Genomic DNA, 21,694 nt, shown 5'->3' with positions numbered 1-21,694 from the left:
GGTGGAAACAACCATAACTTTTGGTGATTACAGGACAAGTTGGACATGTTTATCCCCCCAGCCCCCCACCCCCGCAGGCCACCATCTTCAAAACTACACTGACACTTAGCTTTCCAACCAGTGACCGAGCCGAGAACTGCCTAAACTCATGCAAACTTTTGATTGGGGGTTCATGTGCAGAATAGCTTTAAATGTGATGCTACTTAGTGACCTTGCAATGTTTCTGATACCAACTGGCAACCTGTTTCTCTTTAATTAAATAAATGTCCGTTTCATGGCCTTAATTGTTAAAATTTCCATGTACTTACAAAGCAGATTCATCTGCATGGTTCTAATAACTAAACTCTGGACTTGTCACAACGATGTCACAGGTATGTGGCATTTCATAAAATAACGGTGTGCATTGTAAATTGTAATAATAGAATTGCAATTATTAATTGTGTCATTGCATTACCATCTTTGATAAGCACATGGAAAAAGGTTTACCAAACATTTTTCAATAAAGACAATCCTGTTTTATTTTGAAAACTTTTCAGGAGTACATATTAAAATGATTCTCTACAAACCGACTGCCAATTACCATGACATGCACAAATTTGTGGTTGACTCTTTCAGTCGCTGGTTACGTATTAACATGATTAGAATTTTATCTCCAATGTCAGTGTCCTGCAGGTGATGTTTTTAAACTCAAATTCTTTAAAATCAGGATCAAGAATACATGATTTCCCAGGGAGATAAATTATTAAGTGTGCAAATTTGAATGGTAAAATTAAAATGATAGAGCTGAGTAACTTTAAGCCTGTAGAACCACAGAACCCTAGAAGATTACAGCACAGAAGGAGGCCATTCAGCCCATTGTGTCTGTGCTGGCCTTTTTGCTAGAGCAATCAAAAACTAATCCCACTGTCCTTTTCTCTTCTTATTGCCTAATATCTTCCTTTGCTTCAAATGTTTATCTACTCTTCAAAAGGTGCAGTAGTCATCACTTCTACTATTTCCTATGGCAAAGCATTAACAACCCTCTGAGTAAAGAATTTTGTTTAATTTGCCTCCTCACACTCAGTGACAATTTTAAATTAATTACTACTCATTACTGACTCTCCAACCAGAGGAAATAGTCTTTCCCTTTACGTACTATTAAAATCCTTCTTAATTTTAAAAACCTCTATTAAATCTCATCTCATCTTAGCTTTTCTGCCCCAACAGAGATAGGCCCAATATCTCAAGTCTCTTCTCATAACTATAGTTTCCCATCCCTGCTAGCATTCTGATCAATCTGCACAGTATGCTTTCTATGGTTTTAATGTCCTTTCCATAATGAGGCACCAAAAAGTGCACACAATTCTCTAACTGGGGCTTAACCATTGTCTTGTATGTATTTATCATTACCTCATTGCTCTTGCACCCTACGCCCATATTTATAAAACCCAAAATGCTATTTATATATTATATATTATATATTTGCACCTTAAGCTCCTCTGCAGACAGGTTCAAACTGGTGGAAGGCAAATTTAGGATTGGCGTCAGGAAGTTCTTTTTCAGTAAAGAATGATTTGAAATGGACATCAAGGCAATGTAGCATAGAGACAAACCTAGGAATCATTTGTGAAATTGTTGGATGAGAAGTTATAATTGTGACAATCTAGGGTCAATTTTAATTTGCTGAAACCAGCTTTAGCGGGACAGTAACGGCCTCAAAATGAGGTTGGTTGGTTTACTGCCCCATTAACGCCAACGCTGCACTTGCTGCCAATTTTACAGAGGCCTACTGCTGGTCAAAGCCTTTTTCAGGTGGGAAGCCACTTTTAATATGCAAATCGGACCCTAATTGCCATATTAGGACACTGAGTTGGAGTGCGGACCGTGCACTCTCTGACCAGTTTCACTGGCGATGTTGCCGATGCGGCCCGGAAGAGGTAGCTTTTAAATTATTTTTGTGGGGTCCGGAGGAGCAAGAGTGTTCCTCCGAGCCCCACAGAAATCATTTGCCCAAGCTTCCCTCCCTCTGCGTTCTCAGCACTCTCTCCTCCCCCCCCCCCCCCCCCCTCCGGTACTTAACTTGCTGCTGGTCCGGCTGCCTCAGAGCCACCCAATATTGGGCTGGCCTGAATCTAGCGAGCTGCATCGGGTGGCCCTTTCAGGCTGGGCAGGTCGCCGGGGTCATTTAAATGAGGCATAGGCCTCACAATGGCTCAGGTCTCGATCAGCCGCCAAAATGTTAAAATCAACCCCACTGGGACTATTTCAACTGGAGCAGCAAAGACTAATGGAGCATCCATTTAAAATCGTTACTAAAAGTGTCATGACAGAGATTAGAAATGTCTTTACACAGAGAGCTGTTACAGTATGAAATACTTTGCCATAGGGAATAGTTGAGGCAGAAACTACTGCATTTTTTAAAGGAAAATTGGATAAATATTTGAACCAAAGGAGAATACAGAATAATGGAGATTGAGCTGGAGAGTGAGATGAGTTCTGAATTGATCTAGCAAAAGAGCTGGCAGAATGGCCTCCTTATGTGCTATAAACACTTAGGGTTCTATGGATTCTGTCATAGAGGGATTTTAAGTTTGTCTAAATGGGTGAGCTAAGATGGCTGAATGATTTTCCTCTCCATATTTATCTTGCGATTTTTTTTTGCAATCATTATGATAAGCAATATCAGTGCTGAAAATGGAACATTTTCCAGTAATTTGCAGTCAGCGCCAGCATCAATTAGCTTCAGATCAAAGGTCAGAATGCTTCAGGGTGTTATCCTTAATTCTTGCACAAACATATCATCGGTGATAAATAATTTTCATGTGTGAATTAATGCCGCATTGGAGTGCTTGTGGTGATTCCCAGAAAAGTGATCTATGGCTTTCTTGGCTACAATTCAATTAACATATTTTCCATGCACAAGTCTACTTCAGCTTGTTCGGTTCTTGCTAGAAGGCACCTATGTAAAGCTGTGCAGTCTTTTACATCCCTGGCATTCAGGATATCACACTTGATAAAAGCTGGCATTAGGACAGGAGTGCAGTGGTTATGTTTCAGAACTAGTAATCTGGGAGCCTGAACTAATAATTTCAGAGAATATGAGTTCAAATCCCACCATAGCAATTTGAGAATTTGGAATTATTAAGAAATCTGGAAATAAAAAGTGATTGACATTAAAACTCAACTAATGTTGTTTCAGGAAGTTGTAATCTTGTCTGGCCCATATGTGACTGCAGTCCCACACCAACATGGTTGCCTCTTAATAATATAATATTGCAATGGTCAAAGGTTTAACTGTGGAATTGGCTGAGGGAGAACAAGAAGCCATGGAGAAGGAGGAAGATGATGAGCCACAGAAGCCACCAACAGGAGAGAAGTTCTTGCAGGATAGGAGACTGGTAAATCAGCGATGAACTATTTGTTTTTACACAATGTACCCCTACAAGGGAAATGAGGCACTTACCACAACAGGTTGGACTTTATGTTTGATATGACAATGCTGTTTAGCCCTCTTATTTCAATTTGTTCCAATTCTTTGTATGGTACAGGTATGTGTCTCGGTGATGCATATAGTGCCTGCAGAAAGTGTGGTTGATAGGATGTGCCGCAGTGCACTGGTGTGCCATTCTCCAACATTTAAACATTTAACATCTAATTGAAGGAAATATGGTGGGAAGTTGCGAGGTAACATGAAAACATAGAAAATAGGAGCAGGAGTAGGCCATTCGGCCCTTCGAGCCTGCTCCGCCATTCAATATGATCATGGCTGATCCTCTATCTCAATACCATATTCCTGCTCTCTCCCCATACCCCTTGATGCCTTTTGTTTCTAGAAATCTATCTAGCTCCATCTTAAATATATTCAGTGACTTGGCCTCCACAGCCTTCTGTGGTAGTGAATTCCACAGGTTCACCACCCTCTGAGTGAAGAAATTTCTCCTCATCTCAGTCCTAAATGTCCTACCCCGTATCCTGAGACTGTGACCCCTCGTTCTGGACCCCTCAGCCAGGGGAAACATCCTCCCTGCATCTAGTCTGTCTAGCCCTGTCAGAATTTTATATGTTTCAATGAGATCCCCTCTCATTCTTGTAAACTCAAGTGAACCCAATCTCTCCTCTTACGACAGTCCTGCCATCCCAGGAATCAGTCTGGTGGACCTTCGCTGCACTCCCTCTACGGCAAGTATATCCTTTCTTAGGTAAGGAGACCAAAACTGCACACAATACTCCAGGTGCGGTCTCACCAAGGCCCTGTATAACTGCAGTAAGACATCCTTGCTCCTATACTTAAATCCTCTTGCAATGAAGGCCAACATACCAGTTGCCTTCCTAACTGCTTGCTGCACCTGCATATTTGCTTTCAGTGACTGGTGTACAAGGACATCCAGGTACCTTTTAACATCAACATTCCCCAATCTATCACCATTTAAATAATACTCTGCCTTTCTGTTTTTCCTTCCGAAGTGGATAACTTTATATTTATCCACATTATTCTGCATCTGCCATGTATTTGCCCATTCACTCAACTTGTCTAAATCACCTTGAAGCCTCTTTGCATCCTCCTCACAGCTCACAATCTCACCTAGTTTTGTGTCATTAGCAAACTTGGAAATATTACATTTGGTTCCCTCATCCAAATCATTGATATATATTGTGAATAGCTGGGGACCAAGCACTGATCCCTGCGGTACCCCACTGGTCACCGCCTGCCACCCTGAAAAAGACCCATTTATTTCTACTCTTTGTTTCCTGTCTATTAACCAATTTTCAATCCATGCCAGTATATTACCCCCAATCCCATGTGCTTTAATTTTGCACACTAACCTCTTATGTGGGACTTTATCAAAGGCCTTCTGAAAATCCAAATAAACGATATCCACTGGTTCTCCCTTATCTATTTTACCAGTTACATCCTCAAAAAACTCCAGTAAATTTGTCTAACATGATTTCCCTTTAATAAATCCATGTTGACTTTGTCTAATCCCATTGATATTTTCTAAATGTCCTGTAACCACACCCTTTATAATAGTCTCTAGCATTTTCCCTACTACTGATGTTAGGCTAACCGGTCTGTGGTTCCCTGTTATCCCTCCTTCCTTTTTTAAATAGTGGGATTATATTTGCCAGCCTCCAATCTGCAGGAACTGTTCCATAATCTATAGAATTTTGGAAGATGACAACTAATGCATCCACTATTTCCATGGCTACCTCTTTTAGTATTCTGGGATGCAGATTATCAGGTCCTGGGGATTTATCGGCTTTCAGTCCCATTAATTTCTCCAGCACTATTGTTTTACTAATACTAATTTCCTTTAATTCCTCCTTCTCACTAGTCTCTTGGTTCCTTAGCATTTCTGGGAAGTTATTTGTGTCCTCTTCCGTGAAGACAGAACCAAAGTATTTGTTTAATTGCTCTGCCATTTCCTTGTTCCCCATTATAAATTCTCCCATTTCTGACTGTAAGGGACCTACATTTGTCTTCACTAATCTTTTTCTTTTTACATACTTGTAGAAGCTTTTATAAAGTCCACTTTTATGTTCCTTGCAAGTTTACTCTCATACTCTATTTTTCCCCTCTTAATCAATCTCTTGGTCCTTTTTTGCTGAATTCTAAACTTTTTCCAAACCTCGGGCTTGCTACTTTTTCTGGCAACTTTATATGACTCCTCTTTGGATCTAATACTATCCTTAATTTCTTTTTTGTTAGCCATGGTTGGGCCACTTTTCCTTTTGTGTTTTTGCGCCAGAAAGGAATGTATAATTGTTGCAATTCATGAATTTGTTCATTAAATGTTAGCCATTGCCTATCCACCGTCATGCCTTTTAATGAAGCTTCCCAATCTATCATAGCCAACTCACTCCTCATACCTTCGTAGTTTCCTTTGTTTAGATTTAGGACCCTAGTTTCGGATTGGACTACTTCACTTTCCATCTTAATGAAGAATTCTATCATGTTATGGTCACTCTTCCCTAAAGGACCCCGCACAACAAGATTATTAATTAACCCCGTCTCATTGCACAAAGGTAACTTCACCAGTTTCTTAAGATTCCAATGACCTGCCATCTCCTGGTATGAATGGCCCTGTATTGACCCTCCAATTATGTAATCGTTATGTGGTGGGGGTGGGGGGAGCTCTATCTTTCTGGGACTGTCTCCTGTGATTTGTGCAGAGGCTGAGGGCTAATACGGACATGACAGTCAGCAACCTGGGTCTGTGCTACAACATGTTGGAAGCCGTTTTTTTGCATAGATCCACTGAACGAGTCAAGCAGAGAATATTGCACTGCAAAACAGATCCTCGTTTAAGTTCACTGAAGCTGCCCATTTTCTCATCATGGAGTGTTAGTCTTATGCCTTACAACATCATTCATGGAAACATTCATGAGAGATGCTCCGACTGTGCCTTCTGTCAGCATCATTAGGGACTCTGCTGCATTTGCCGAATGGTGAATCAAAGAGTGTAAGACAGACTGCTGCTTCATAAGGCCACTAGTCATGTTGGTGATGGATGCAACTTGCCAGGTGGTGAAATCCTGAATTTAACCACATTACCTTCCACTATATGGCGTACTTATTCATGCAGTTTTTGAAAGCTACCCCCATGAGGCTTGAATCTTGTAGTAATATAGCAGGATCAGTGGTCATGCATGGTCTCTACTTACTCCAAGTCCACCCATCTCTGTACATCAACAATGCTCCTAGTTCACATCTACTCCATATCTCAACCCTGTAATTTCTCTACATTAACAGCCTCTGGAGTACATATTTCTGGTCTGGTGTTTGCTTCAGATGTAGATGTTAACACAAAGTATTCTGATGCTATTTTTTGGCTGCAAGGGGGGAGCCTCCTGGTGTAACTGTGCGGCCTCCTTTTCTATAGTCTGTCTTTGTGCTAAGAGAAAACTTGGCACATTGTTACCGTTGTGCTTCTGTTACCTTTAATGCTGTAACTCTGCCAAAAATTACTGTGTTACCTGAGGCAGCTCAGTAACTGTGGGGTGGAATTTGTCTTGGGCATTAGCGCAAAGTGGGCAATAGCGAATCGGCAGCCCATTTTACACTCCGCCCATTGACATGGATAGATAAGAAAATTAGGCAGTGTAAAAGGGGCAGCCAATTTGCCTGTTTTACACTACCGCCCAGGACAAATTTCATTCACCTCCTGTGTGTCCACAGATGATTGCAAACACTTTTGACACTGACAAGCTATATTGACATGACATTACAGGAGTAATTTTCTGAATACCTCGTCTGTTGGCAGCATATATCGGAAAACCATTGAAATCAATGGACAGAAAATCACAGGCCATGCACTCACAATTGTCCAACATGCCTTGCCAGCAGGAATGTTTCCCCGCTGCTGGCACGTACTTCATAAAATTATCTCCTTCAAACTTGCAGCGGGCACCCCTCTGGTTTCGCTTGTCTCCCCATTGGTAATATCCAGCATTGCCTCCTCCTAGGAGTAAGACTTTGGAATTGACATGCATCACCATCACCATTACAGTTATTAAATGCTACAAGATGCCACCTGCAAAAATAACAAAAGCATGCATTAATTGTGATTGCATTGGACAGTGACAATGTAAGTGTGTTGAACATGGCTTGCTATCATTATAGTGCACGACTCTTTCCATGAATTTGTTCATTGAATTAATCGCACTTTGATGCCTGTCCTCTTTTTGCCAATTATACCACCGCCTACAGTTATGAGGATAAACATATCTCTTTTAGGTGTTTTATCCAAGCACCACTCTAGTTAATTCCACATTAATCTTCCCTGCTTGCTTTATGTTCCCCTTGTAGCATTCAATCATACAAAGGGATGTTAACTACAGTATAGCTATCTAAAGTACATTAGAATTTGGAACCAGTCCTTATATAGATTCCATTTAAACTTCTCATTAATCTTCTTTGTTTCCCTTTAATGTGTATATATAATAGTTCAATTTGAACAATGTTGGAACAGAAGGACTGTGGTAGAAATCAATGTCACATTTCGCTTTTAGTCTTATCTACATAGGACATAACAAAGACAGCCACAGTAAATTTCCTTGCTTATCTTTCTCATTTCTCCCAAGGTCGGACACCTTCTGACTGACTTCATCCCAAGTGTGAGGCACACATGATATAATGTTGCTTCTCTGCTATTTCCTGCTATGTCTGACATATGCTCTGTGTGCTGGTTGTCTGCCTTTCATTGTTGCAGAGATTTTGGGGGAAAAATTAATTTGCACCCAAAAACGGGCGCGCAAGGGATAGGCCCGAGACACACCTAATATTGGGCCTCGGGCCTCATTATCATCAAGCTGCCGAGCTGCAGACATGGCCATTCCCAAGCAGTTCACCAGAGAAGAGGCCTCAAAGATTGGGTAAGTCCTTAAAAGGACTGGTGAGGTGGGGTGGGGGGGGGCGACCAGGACAGGGGCGATTGGGAGAGAGAAGATCGGGAGGTAGGGTAGCGCTGGCCGAGATTGGGGAGGGTAGCGGTGGCCAAGATTGAGGACGGCGACAGCAATGATTGGGTTCCGGGGAGCGGGTCGTGAGTGGCGACCAGCTGTAAGTAAATAATTTTAACAAACTTACCTTTTTGGTGGCGGCCTGCAGTGGCCCCTTCAAGCACCTGGTTTCTCTGAATGCAGATGGTGCTGGCACTGGCTGTCTCAGGGCAAACCAATATTTCACAGGGGGCCTCAACAGACGTTAAACTCCTTATTTGCATATGCACCTGTTTCAGGCACAGGCCTTGGACACATTTTTTTTGCCTATACCAATATGGCGGACGGTGCACTTCCAGCTTGTAATGAGCGTGCATTTCCTGTCCAACATATTGGACGCTTAGGTGCCCACTTTAGCGCCTGAAAAAGGGGTGCGGCACTATTGACTTTCTAGGTCTAAGGCACTGTTCTGATCCAGGGTTGGGCAGAGACCAGACAATTTGCCTGCAACCAGCTGTAATTTGGGGTAGAACCCAGCAGGATTCTATCCCATTTCTTCCATCTACGTACTTTCCTGTGAGGCGGGAGGAATGTGTGCATAGCTTCCGGCCACCTCCCCCCCACATTTGGTCAAAGGGCTTGTCTTACGGAATTCCTGACCTACCCAGGAATTCCTCCCATTCTGTTACTGAGAACTGGTGTGAATTCTATTGAGGACCTTACAAAGGCCCCAAACCTGGATCCCTGATCACCTTCCCCAAGACGTCCGTTTGTTCCATTGGAAGCAAAAGGTTTAAAAACAAAGATTTTCTTAGGCGCCTTCCGGGGCCTCCTTTCTGCCATAGAAGGGACATAATGTTGCTCCAACATTCTGGCCAGACACATTGAAAGCACAGGCCTGCTCCCTGACAGGGCCTGACATTGGGATTGAAAACAGAGCTACTGACCTGTCTACTGCAGGCACAAACCCAGTCACGCTTAATTGTGAAAGCTAGTAAAATGGTCTTCTCAGGAGAGTGTCATATACCCCCATTTCAATGATGCAAAAGACCCACTTCAGTCCTTTTAGAAACTCTCTGGGTTCTGGTAATGTTCCCACGGACTGGTAAGGGCCTATGTGGGACCAATATTTAAAGAGGGCAATAGGTCAAAACCAGTAAACTACAGATCAGATTAATTTGACATCGATATGTAGGCAAGTTGATAGAAGGTATCATCAGAGATAGACAACAACAACAGCAACTGCAACCTGCATTTATATAAGGCCTTTAACATAGTAAAACATCCCAAGGCGCTTCACAGAAACATAATCAAACAAAATTTGACACTGAGCCACATAAGGTGACCAAAAGCTTGGTCAAAGAGGTAGGTTATAAGGAGCGCCTTAAAGGAGAGAGAAGTAGGGAGGCAGAGAGGTTTAGGGAGGGAATTCCAGAGCTTAAGGCCTAGACAGCTGAAGGCACAGCCGACAATGGTGGAGCGATTAAAATTGGGGATGCGCAAGAGACAAGAGTTGGAGGAGCACAGAGATCTCGGAGGGTTGTAGGGCTGGAGGAGGTTATAGAGAGAGGGAGGGGTGAGGCCATGGAGGGATTTGTAAACAAGGATGAGAATTTTAAAATCGAGGCGTTTCTGGACCAGGAGCCAATGTAGGTCAGCGAGCACAGGGGTGATGGGAGAACGGGACTTGGTGCGAGGTAGGATACAGGCAGCAGAAGTTTGGATGAGCTCAGGTTTATGGAGGGTGGAAGATGGGAGGCCGGCCAGGAGAGCGTTGGAATAGTCCAGTCTGGAGGTACCAAAGGCATGGATGAGGGTTTCAGCATCAGATGAGCTGAGGCAGGGGCAGAGACAGGCAATGTTATGGAGGTGGAAGTAGGCGGTCTTGGTGATGGAGCGGATATGTGGTCGGAAGTTCATCTCAGGGTCAAATAGGACACCAAGGTTGGGAACGGTCTGTTTCAGCCTCAGACAGTGGCCAGGGAAAGGGATGGAGTCGGTGGCTAGGGGATGGAGTTTGCGGCGGGGACCAAAGACAATGGCTTCGGTCTTCCCAATATTTAGTTGGAGGAAATTTTTGCTCATTTTGGACAAGATAAATGAGAGGCAGAGGAGAGGTCAAGGGAGGTAGTTGTGAGGTAGAGCTGGGTATCATCAGCGTACATGTGGAATCTGCTGTTGTGTTTTCGGATGATGTTGCCAAGGGGCAGCATGTAGAAATAGGAGGGGGCCAAAGATAGATCCTTGGGGGTACTCCAGAGGCAAAAGTGCGGGAACGAGAAGAGAAGCCATTGCAGGTGATAGACTTTTTTTTTATTTGTTCATGGGATGTGGGCATTGTTGGCAAGGCAGCATTTATTGCCCATCCCTAATTGCCCTTGAGAAGATGGTGGTGAGCCGCCTTCTTGAATCACTGTAGTCTGTGTGGTGAAGGTTTTCCCAAAGTGCTGTTAGGTAGGGAGTTCCAGGATTTTGACCCAGCGACGATGAAGGAACGGCGATATATTTCTAAGTCGGGATGGTGTGTGACTTGGAGGCGAACGAGCAGGTGGTGTTGTTCCCATGCGCCTGCTGCCCTTGTCCTTCTATGTGGTAGAGGTCGCGGGTTTGGGAGGTGCTGTCGAAGAAGCCTTGGCGAGTTGCTGCAGTGCATCCTGTGGATGGTACATACTGCAGCCACAATGCGCCGGTGGTGGAGGGAGTGAATGTTTAGGGTGGTGGATGGGGTGCCAATCAAGCTGGCTGCTTTGTCCTGGATGGTGTCGAGCTTCTTGAGTGTTGTTGGAGCTTCACTCATAGAGGCAAGTGGAGAGTATTCCATCACACTCCTGACTTGTGCCTTGTAGATGGTGGAAAGGCTTTGGGGAGTCAGGAGGTGAGTCACTCACTGAAGAATACCCAGCCTCTGATCTGCTCTTGTAGCCACAGTATTTATGTGGCCGATCCAGTTAAGTTTCTGGTCAATGGTGACCCCCAGGATGTTGATGGTGGGGGATTCAGCGATGGTAATGCCGTTGAATGTCAAGGGGAGGTGGTTAGAGTCTCTCTTGATGGAGATGGGCATTGCCTGGCACTTGCCTGGCGCGAATGTTACTTGCCACTTATCAGCCCAAGCCTGGATGTTGTCCAGGTCTTGCTGCATGCGGGCATGGACTGCTTCATTATCTGAGGGGTTGCAAATGGAACTGAACACTGTGCAATCATCAGCGAACATCCCCACTTCTGACCTTATGGTGGAAGGAAGGTCATTGATGAAGCAGCTGAAGATGGTTGGGCCTAGGACACTGCCCTGAGGAACTCCTGCAGCGATGTCCTGGGGCTGAGATGATTGGCCTCCAACAACGACTACCATCTTACTTTGTGCTAGGTATGACTCCAGCTTATTCCCATTGATTTTAATTTTAGGAGGGCTCCTTGCCACACTCGATCAATTGCTGACTTGATATCAAGTGCAGTCACTCTCACCTCACCTCTGGAATTCAGCTCTTTTGTCCCTGTTTGGACCAAGGCTGTAATGAGGTCTGGAGCCGATTGACGGTCAACTGATAGGGCGGTAATTGGCCGGATTGGATTTGTCCTTTTTATGGACAGGACATACCTGGGTAATTTTCCACTTTGTCGGGTAGATGCCAGTGTTGTAGCTGTACTGGAACAGTTTGGCTAGAGGCGCGGCTAGTTCTGGAGCACAAGTTTTCAGCACTACAGCTGGGATGTTGTCGGGGCCCATAGCCTGTGCTGTATCCAGTGCACTCAACCGTTTCTTGATATCACGTGGAGTGAATTGAATTGGCTGAAGACTGGCTTCTGTGATGTTGGGGATATCGGGAGGAGGCCGAGGTGGATCATCCACTTGGCACTTCTGGCTGAAGATGGTTCCTAACGCATCAGCCTTGTCTTTTGCACTCACATGCTGGGCTCTGCCATCATTGAGGATGGGGATGTTCTTGGAGCCTCCTCCTCCCATTGGTTGTTTAACTGTCCACCACTATTCACGACTGCAGAGGTTTGATCTGATCTGTTGGTTGTGGGATTGCTTAGCTCTGTCTATAGCATGTTGCTTCCGCTGTTTAGCATGCATGTCATCCTGTGTTGTAGCTTCACCAGGTTGGCACCTCATTTTTAGGTACGCCTGGTGCTGCTCCTGGCATGCTCTTCTGCACACCTCGTTGAACCAGGGTTGATGCCCTGGCTTGTTGGTTATGGTAGAGTGAGGAATATGCCGGGCCATGAGGTTACAGATTGTGCTGGAATACAATTCTGCTGCTGCTGATGACCCACAGTACCTCATGAATGCCCAGTTTTGAGCTGCTAGATCTGTTCTGAATCTATCCTATTTAGCACGGTGGTAGTGCCACACAACACGTTGGATGGTGTCTTCAGTGTGAAGACAGGACTACATCTGCACAAGGACTGTGCAGTGGTCACTCCTACCAATACTGTCATGGACAGATGCATCTGCGACAGGTAGATTGGTGAGGACGAGTTCAAGTAGTTTTTTCCCTCATCTTGGTTTTCTCACCACATACCGCAGGCCCAGCCTGGCAATTATGTCCTGTACAACTATCTTGAAAGAGAAGGATTTATTCGGTGGTCCAAATTTTCCAGAATGTTTTCCTAAATTTGCTTTAAGTTCTTTCTTTATTTTTCGCTTCTTCTAAGAGATTGCATCTCCACTTACCAGTTCAACAGCCATTCACTACTTCACACCCTTCTTTCTGCAGAAAAAGACAGCGAACAATATGAAGGAGAGAGTCAAGACCGGGGGAGGAGCACCTAACATCATTGCCAAGCAGAGCAGCAGCCCTCGAGATTTGTGACAGATTGGTGGCCCAGGCAGAGCTAGCAGCATACCAGATCAGGTTGTCTGCATATTACGTTCAACCCTTTCTTCACCTCAGCAAAGACGGAGCAAGCTGCACAACTTCAAGCTGTATTCTCAAGACTACCTCAAGAAAATGTTTCTATTTCCCAACTTAACTGTCATCTGTTTTTTTCCTTCCTGTAGATCCTTCTCAGCAGCAAGAGCCTCCTGCGTAAGAAGACACCTCAGAGGAGGACAATCCTCCCAAGGATGCACTATCAAGCACGCCATCCCCCCCAGGCACCAGCTCAGGCGTTGGCACTCCATGTGGGTTAGGTAGTGAATTCGAGGGGTCTGCACGTGGTGAGTCACAGAGCACCAGTAAGTAGCATCAGGTATTGGTGGCAGGAACAGGACAGAAGAGAACTCACTGAAGAGTGAGGTCCTCTCTCAGCTCTGTTCAGGAGGACACAAATGATGACTACAGAGGCCCAACTATGAAATGACAACGTGTGGCATCTCACAGACAGCTGTATGAGTATTGGAAAGCCTGCCAAGAATTTCAGCACGATGGGTGATAGTTTGGAGGAATCTGCTTCCAGACTCTGTGGTGTCATCTCGAATGGTATTAGTACTCTGCATGTTACCCAGGGATGTATGATCACCACCAGGAACACTGCAGCCCTGCTCTCACAACAGGAGTCCATGCTCACACGCTTTGACGCTTTGGTGGAAGTTCAAATGGCTGCCTTGCAGACAGTGGGCTCCCAGCAGGAATGTGTGAGATTGGGAAGGCTGAGGTTTCTTCGTGTTTGGAGGCTGAAGGCATTTAAGATGTGCAACATTGGATTCTTGCCTGCTCACAAGAATTTAGTATGCGCTTGCCAAGGTCTTGGAATTGCTGAACTACCCGAGTGGCAACATTCGAAACATGTGGAGGAGGTACAGTGCACTCATTGTTATCATACTTGCCCTTCCAATGAGGAATATGGGTATGTGGTTGTAGTAGTCCTTATCAGTATTGTCCAAGATGATGGGATGAGTGTACAGGTTAAAGATTTTGAGGGTTATTACCCTGAAGTATTTGAAGCCAGTTACTAACCAAGAAAACGCATAGAACTTCCAAATATGTGTTGAGATGTCCTGGATGAAGGATATTCTTCAGTGTTCGAACAGTTAGGCTTGTATCCTAAGAGCTGGTCAAAATTTTTTTTAAAAATACCTACACTAAAAGATACAGAATAATTCAGAGGTCAGGTAACATTTGCAACTCATTTAAGTTCTTGTCCAACATAATGTTAATGGCCTCGATATTAGTGGGGAGGCGGGATGGCAGCGGGGGGGGCGATTGGGTGCGTGGGTAACCTGCCCAATAAAATCTGTCCATTTCCCACGGGATCACGGGTCAATTGGAGCCACTTAACGTGGCTTCCGGGTTTGCCATCCGAAAGCTGCTCAGCGGGCGGACTGCGCACCCGCATCACAGGCTGTCAGCTGGAGGAACTCTATCTAAAGGGGCAGTCCTCCAATGGCTGATCCTGGAGCAAACACCCACACAGCACAATGGAGCAGCCCAGGGGAAAGGCTGCTCCCAGATTTAACAATGCCTCACTCCAGGTGCTACTGGATGGGGTGAGGAGGAGGAGGGATGTCTACTACCCATCGAACGGGAGGAAGTGGCCTGCCTCTGCCACCAAGAAGGCCTGGCTTGAGGTGGCGGAGGAGGTTACCAGCAGCAGGAACATCTCCCGCACCTGGATCCAGTGCAGGAAGCGCTTTAATAACCTAACTAGGTCAGCAAAAGTGAGTACACTTACTCATTCTCCGACATTCTGTCTTCCACATCACCGCCCCCACCCCCCAACTCATTCTGCATTGCCAACACTATTCTACCACATCACTCCTCACACCCACTTAAGGCTCATCCTCAACTTACGTGCACTCAACTTACGTGGGGTGCACTCACCCCACCACTACCACTCACCCCAATCCTCAAACAATGTCATGGCTCAGTCTCACACTCACCCTCTGAGGCATCTCTTTCACGGTCAGCCTCACCCAAAGCAAGTAGTCAGAAGCGAAAAGCGAAGATTTTGTAAGCACGATGGGGATGTGCAAACGTGTTTGACAGTTGGTCATGTTTTTTATTTATATTTGCTTCTTGTTAAACTCACATTAAATATTATTATTGTCACTAGTACTGCCACATCTTGGTCATTCTTGACTGGCTTCTGTAATAAGGCCCTTTCATGAGGTTCACCATGAACACCCACACTTGATGCCACCCATTGGGTCACCCTACAGTGGGTGTATGTGTAGTTGCCAGGACTGTTTTGTGCAGGGAGGAGTGTGGGGGGTGGGGGGGCGGTGGGTCTGGTGTGGGTGCTGCTCTGTCCAGGTGGTGTGAGGACTGGGCTCTTCACACTGTCTGATGTTAGGAGAACCGTTCACATATCAGTGACTCCCTGGCCTCACGAGCAGCTAGGTGAGCTGTTGTTCTGCCCATGAGCTGCTCCTGCTCCTCCTATTGCACCTCCTACTCCTCCTCCTCCTCCTCCGCCACCTCTGCCTCCACCTCCTCAATGTGGGTGGTAGATGTGGATGGGGCTTCCTCAAGCAGTACCCCTCTCTGTAGTACCATGTTGTGCAGGGCAAAACACACGACTATAATGCATCCCACTCTGTCTGGTGCATATTGAAGCGCTCCCCCAGAACGATCAAGGCACCTGAAGCATCTTGAGCAGTCCTATAGCCTGCTCAATTATAGACCTGGTAGCGATGTGGCTGTCGTTATATTGATGCTTTTGCTCGGTGATAGATTTCCTCAGAGGTGTTATAAGCCACGTGTGCAGGGGGTATCCCTTGTCCCCGAGGAGCCAGCCCTTACAGGTGTTCAGTGTGTGGAAGAGGGGCGGGATGTTAGATTCCCGGAGGATGAAGGAATCGTGGCAGCTGCCAGGGTATTTGGCGTACACGTGAAGGAATCTCTTGCAGTGGTCACAATCGAGTTGAGTGTTGATGGAGTGATAGCCCTTCCTGTTGATGAACAGTCCTGGCTCGTGTGGAGGTGCTCGTATTGCTATATGGGCGCAATCGATTACACCCTGCATCCGTGGGAAGCCAGCCACTGCGTGGATACTCCCTGCACATGTGGCTCATGACACCTCTGAGGAATCCCATCACCAAGCAACAGCGTCGATAAAACGACAGCCACATCGCCACCAGGTCTACAATTGAGCATGCTCTAGGGCTGCTCAAGATGCGCTTCAGGTGCCTTGAGGTCGTCCATGGGGAAGTTGACGTAGTGCAAGGCCGTCGATGACCTGCCTTAGGCACTTGTGTGCAGACGACTGAGAGACCCCAGCGATGTCCCCGTTGGCACCCTGGGATAATCCGGATGTGAAGAAGTTGAGGGCAGTGGTGAATTTGACAGCGACAGGTAAGGAGATGCTGCTCGGCCCAGCCGGGAGCAGCTTGGCATGAAGGAGGCTGCAGATGTCTGCGACTACCTGGCGACTGACTCTGAGCCTCCATATGCACTGCTCCTCACAGAGCTCCAGGAAGCTGAGCCTCGGTTTGTAGGCCCTGTTGTGAGGGTAGTGCCTCCTGCGCCTTCGCTCTCTCTGTTTTTGCCCTCCGTGCTCTTGTGCAGGTGCCATTGGTGCAGCACTGTGTTGTGGAGCTCCACATTAGGGAGGTGGACGTCGTGCCTGGCGAAGCTGGTGATTTTGCTTGTCCTTGGATGTAATGGTGAATGCAGCCATGGTGCCCCCTATCCTGACGGTGTAAGTGTGAGGGAGTCCGCAAAGTAGTTAAAAATGTTTGAACAGCAGAGTTTTGGGCGGAAAGTGAGAATTTTGAGTGAAAACACAAAGGTCTTGCAGCCAAAACTTTATCTGAAGTGTCAGAGTGCCCTGCTGCAATAAATGACGTTTTCTCCCCACCTGTCAAATTAGCATTTGCATCTCCCACTGACTGCTGGCTAAAACACATCTGTTGCAACAGGGAGTGTTTCCCACAGCAGGAGATACGCTGAAGATGCTTCAAAATCACACCCCTGCCAAAATGTCTAGTCAATCAAGTAATTCAAGTACTTTAACTATCTGACAAACTGCAAATTATCATCCCGCCGGCTTTAATTGCCGGTGGGACTTCCGCATTCGGGAGGCCCGAGCGCACCCGGACGTGTCACTGGGGAAGTCGGCGGGTTGGAGCCGGGCTCTGAACCCGGTCGGGATTTAAGCGATTTTTGGAGCATCCCAACCCCAACGCACCCGATCCTTCACCTGAAAACCGAGCCCAGTGTCACCTGAAACCTTTGATTAGATCATGGCTTTGACACTTTCACTGATCCTTTATTCTATGGACAAGGAAATATTGGTCTAATGGAAAATATCATAATATCATCCCTATTTAAGATTAAGAATGATCTCGTTAGCACACTTTTCATTTCCAATTGACACCAAACCATCCCTACAATGTATATAATATTGCACAATGTTTTGATCAAACTTATTCAAACTGAAGGCACTCTGCAATAAAAGCTGTAACATTTTTTTTCAACAGTTTTTCTTTTAAAGTCAGGTTCTATTTCCAGTCTTCATGTTCACACAAAGATGTTACACCAGTGACCTTTCAGCTGATTTTTAATACATCCGATAGACTTGTAATTTAATTTGTCTCAGTCTTCCTGCAAAGAGTCTAATTGTACTGCCATCCATTTGAAGGCTGTGTCAAACTGTGAACAATGAAGTTCTAGCAGAGCTCAGCACAATGGTGCACAGAGATGCATCAGAAAGCACAGTGGGTGTTCCATTCGCATACCACAGCTGTGGAAGCTGTTTGAGCAGAAATGTTGCTGCAGCATTTATGATCCGACTGTGCACCAAGGATTATTAAAGTCTGCATATAAGGAGAAGGAGAACGGACATCCAGTTGATTAAAACACACTTACATGCTTTCTCGTGGAAAATTAATGGCGTGTTTATTGAGCAGCAAAAATGTCGCAGTCTTTTCCCCTGCAGCAAACTCAATTCATCTTCTTACAAATCCCTTTAGTTCTGACTTCTAAGCACGACACTTTTCATGGATTTCTCGCTTAATCCTTTCAGTATGAGCAACAAACAGCAAGAGATTGCTCTAACAGCAAGTGCCCATTACCAGCAAACTTGATTTCAGGATGCATTTTCTTCTAAAATAACATTTCCGAGGGACTAAAATTGTGGTAAAGAAGTGGTGTCTTCATGGAAAGGATTTCTTTGGAAAGCACTTTATTCCAAAAGGCAACTATGGAGAACCGTAACGGGCGACAAATTCTGCATCAAATTCATATTGCGAAGCAGATGCTGTATCTAGAAACTTCCCTGATGTGCTTGATCAATTTTACTTATGTTTAACGAAACTATTTGAGGCATGAGACATAAGCCTAGTCATTAATATAGCGAACATTAGCTTAGGAACACTTAGGGGTAAATTGTGCTCATTTGTGCTCCCAGCGCAAAGTCTCACCCACTGGGAGCGTTTCTCAGTGAAAGACATGCACAAAACTTCACGTTTTCTGTCCATTCATTGTAATGGATGGACAATCGTAACACCTGAACTCCTGATGTAACACCTTAGCGTGCAAGATTTAGTGCAGCATAACAGTGGAAAATATACCCTTTAATGTGGTCATATGACATTCATTTTACAACTATTTTATCAGAGTTTAAAATAAACAGAGTAACAACTGCATTAAAGTAGCATGCAAACGAAAGCCATATAAACATGTTTATTTGCTAATACTACTAACAGTAATTTCTAGGCTATAATTGGCAAGGCAACGATACATTCTTCACTTGTCTCCCTTTCAGTAAAGAGCATCTTACAAGGCACTTTATAGCTGATAAACATTAGTTTAGCTTACTTGGTAGCACTCTGGCCATAATTCAAAAGGTTTTTTTTGTTTCAAGCCTCGCTCCAGCAAACTGGCACATACACTAGCACACAATCACTCAATGCAGTACTGGAGGTAAGACATTAAATCAGACTCCTGTCTGCCCATTTGGTTCAGGTGGACATTAAAGATCCCATGGTACTATTCGAAGATGAGTAGAAGGTTTCCTGGTGTCCTGGCCAACGTTCCACTCTCACCCAACAGCAGCTTGCTTTTTGTAGCATTTTGCTGTTCACAAAGTGGCTGCATTGTTTGCCTGAATAACATTTCACTACACTCCAAAGAAAAGTAATTCACTGTATGTGATGCACTTTGAGATGTTTCTAAGAGACGTGAAAAGGTGCCACACCAACAAGACATTTTTCTCGTCTTTTCGATACAGTGGTGACATTGCCCGCTTAAGCCTAAACTGTTTTGCTTATGAGCAGTTTTTTTTTAATTATTAGCTACAGTTCATCGCTGTGATTAAAGGTAGCCTTAAACCTTTTTGTCCTGCACTCCACACCATTAATCATCCATTACCAACTCATCATCAGATAATAAAAGATTCAAAATGTTAATGGCCTGTCCATAAAATGTGAGCTGATAATTTAATTTTAGTAGCATTTATTGTTATGGTTAGGTTATTGCAAATGTGATGTTAACTCACAGTGGGGGTAATTTCGACTTTGTACGATAATGTAAAACAGGCAATAGTGAATCGGCAGCCCGTTTTACATCTCCTGATCTTTATTATTGAAGTCAATGAAAATAAGAACCAGGAGAGATGTGAAATTAGCTGCTGATTCGCTATCACCTGTTTTACATTATTGCACAAAGTCAGAATTCCCCCAGGTGACTCAATAATGTTTGCTTTGATTTCAAAAGAAGTTGTCATACTATTTATATTTCACAGCTTAATCAATTTAAGCAAATGTCTTAAAGAGTACAGTATTATTACATAGTAACAATGTTGATGTTGGGAAATTCAAAGTCTCTGCAGTGGAATTGATTGTCTTACATTAAATTAAATATAATTCAAACACAGACAATAACCTGGAATCTCATCTTCATGTGATTATTATTGTATTTTCTTATGTCACAAAAGCTTATAACGCATACTTGCTGATATCACTCTACAATCATCTAAGGCATCTTAAATAAAAGCATGGCCATCGAAATCTACAACTTCCACAAGTATAAGAATTCTCAATAATTTTGAAATGATGCAAAGAAATTCATGATTCACAAATATGTCATGAATCAGCCTTGTAGTATATTTCTGTTTTAGTTAAGGAGATGTGAAACTGCAAAGGGCTTGTGAAATTTTGGGATTCGGAGTAAAATGAAATAATTTCTGCTATTTTCAAATACCCTGCTGGTGCCATCGATTCTCGTACATGAATATTTATATTTCTGTTTGAATGTAAATCGCCTGCCTTTTTACTTAAACAAACATAAATAGGCAACAATGCAAAACGTATTCTTACACCGTATGCTAGCTAACCAATATTGAGGCTACACTGTAAACTTTAGCTTTAAGTATAATTACTCATCACATCATGTATTACTAAATACCGGCAAAGTTGCTGGTTAAATTTAATCACAACAGGATGACAGCATGCCTGCTCACCCGCCACCAACTCCGTTAGAGCCAACTGGCCCAGACTGCCCCGGCATGCTGCAGTCTGCAGCCGGAACCTCAAGGCCCACAGCTGCTTGAGGTCACCCACCACGGTCATCTGAAGTGTCCTCTGCAGCTTTTACCTCCCAAGCTGTAGCCACTGGGAAAACATTCAAAAGGAACACTAGGATAAATAAACAAGCACAGAAGACAGACACTAAAGGCTTGCCGAGGGTGATTCTCAATTATTTCTATGAGATACAAATAGAATTGAGTTGTTGGATAAATTTGTTTTTTGTTCTGGATTTGGTGTTTATATTTGTAGTGAAGTGAGGGCAAGACCCATAAGGTTGGACTGAAGGAAGGCAATCGGTTGATGCTAGTAAGGACAGTGGTGATAAGGATTAAGGAACTACTGATGAATTGAGGATGGGAGGGATGGTTCACGTGAAGCACTCTTGGATGAGCTGCTCTCTGCAAGTTCTGACAGCTGGGGCACAACTTCTGCTCTTCCTCCTCTTCATTCTGCTGCTCCTCCTCCTCCCGCTGCACTTCTTGCTGCCAGGTGACGTCAATGGCTGCCCCCCCCCCCCCCCCCCCCATGATAGCAAAGATATGGACCATGCAATGACGACCACAAATCTGGATACCTGCTCAGGGCTGCAAAGCTCCTCCCAAACGGTCCAGGCAGTGGAAGTGTTGCTTTGGCACTCCGACTGTCTGTTCAATGACGTTTCTGGTGGCAGCATGGTTCTTGTTGTAGGCCAGTTCTGCAGGTGTGCCCAGATTCCTAAAAGGTATCATGAACAAAGTCTGTAGGGGATAGTCCTGTCACCCAGTAGCCAGCCTGTAACCCAACAGCCTCGTTGGAATAAAGGCGGCACAGAGAACTGGCAGAGGATGAATGCATCATGACTGCTGCCAGCAAAGGGGGCAC

This window comes from Heptranchias perlo, chromosome 12 (assembly GCF_035084215.1).
Source record: "Heptranchias perlo isolate sHepPer1 chromosome 12, sHepPer1.hap1, whole genome shotgun sequence".
NCBI classification, from domain to species: domain Eukaryota; kingdom Metazoa; phylum Chordata; class Chondrichthyes; order Hexanchiformes; family Hexanchidae; genus Heptranchias; species Heptranchias perlo.
The sequence above is the reverse complement of the archived record's forward strand: the minus strand, read 5'-3'. Positions refer to the sequence as shown.